Source organism: Halyomorpha halys, unplaced genomic scaffold (assembly GCF_000696795.3).
Source record: "Halyomorpha halys isolate HHAL.00 unplaced genomic scaffold, Hhal_1.1 Scaffold670.1, whole genome shotgun sequence".
NCBI classification, from domain to species: domain Eukaryota; kingdom Metazoa; phylum Arthropoda; class Insecta; order Hemiptera; family Pentatomidae; genus Halyomorpha; species Halyomorpha halys.
Window position 1 is genome coordinate 843,319 of NW_027106188.1, and position 1,157 is coordinate 844,475.

Below are 1,157 nucleotides of genomic sequence, written 5' to 3' on the forward strand. Positions count from 1 at the left end.
ACATAAGTGGACATTGTGTGAAAATTATCCTTATTTATGATGGCCATAATAATGGGAAATTAGATTAAATTATTAAATTTCCATTCCATCTTTGATTTAAGCAATTTAAACAAATATCTTAAAATTGTGCACAGGTATGTTTTAGTTTGAAGTTATATTACTGATAATTTTCCATATGATTTAATTAGTATTAATATAAAGATATATATATTGATCATTTTAATAACTTAAGCTAAGGGAACTAAATATAAATGAATCGCATTTTACTCCATTTGTTGACTTAACTGTTTCTTAGCAACATGACTCCGCCGTATCACGCAAGCGTTAATAGACAACTGGATTATCCAATCCATTTATTCCATGGAATAGACGCCATGTTGTTTAACCAGTATTCCGATGTAATATTCCCAAACAATATATTAGAGAAATTGGAGCATTGAGGTTCTAAAATAACTGAAAAGAACAAAATTAATGAGGAATTAAAGGCGGTAATATCTGAGTTATTATACAAACTTTCGCATTTACAAACTTATATATTTGTAGTGTATGAGACATTAAATTATTTGAATTTTTTTTTTAAAGATCTATTTTAACAAGTAGCTTAAATTAGATCTCTAAAAAGAGATATCTCGTAAACAAAAAAAGCAGGTTTCATATTTTAACCTAATTAATATCAAATCATACACGCCATCGGCTTGTGGGACCTCGTGTTTATAGTGGAGACAATAATGTGTGAGATCTAGAATGTCATGACATCAATTTTCTGATGGGTAAAATTAATTTATTATCACTGACAGCTATACACGTTTATAAAAAAATGAAATCTGTACTGCTACAGACTGTAGAAGATCAGAGGTGCAGTACTTTGTAAGGAAGTACTGTTGCCAGACCAACGGTTGTGCAAGTAGGTGATTTGGAGAGAATCACGCTCGACCGCCAGAATTTTTCTCAATTAAGGGTATGTTCATGAGGCTGTGTGGACCCCGGGGGCTCCCGAACCCACAGCGTTGACTCAACGGGTATTAATTTATAAATAAAAGGATTCCGGCAAACAAACTCACTTGGCAGAAAAACACAATTTTGAAAAAACATTTTAGTATATATTTCATAGGAAGCAGGAATCTCTCTCTCTCTCTCTCTCTCTCTATATATATATA

General features: G+C 31.8%; 1 long non-coding RNA gene across 1 annotated transcript in view; it reads left to right on the forward strand.

Moving 5' to 3' along the window:
• Positions 1–218: 218 nt before the first annotated feature.
• LOC106685210 (uncharacterized) overlaps positions 219–1,157 on the forward strand; it is a 102,200-nt gene continuing 101,261 nt past the window's right edge. The window contains exon 1 of the long non-coding RNA XR_001343812.2: positions 219–488. This is a non-coding gene — a long non-coding RNA (uncharacterized lncRNA). The remainder of the gene's footprint in view (positions 489–1,157) is intronic.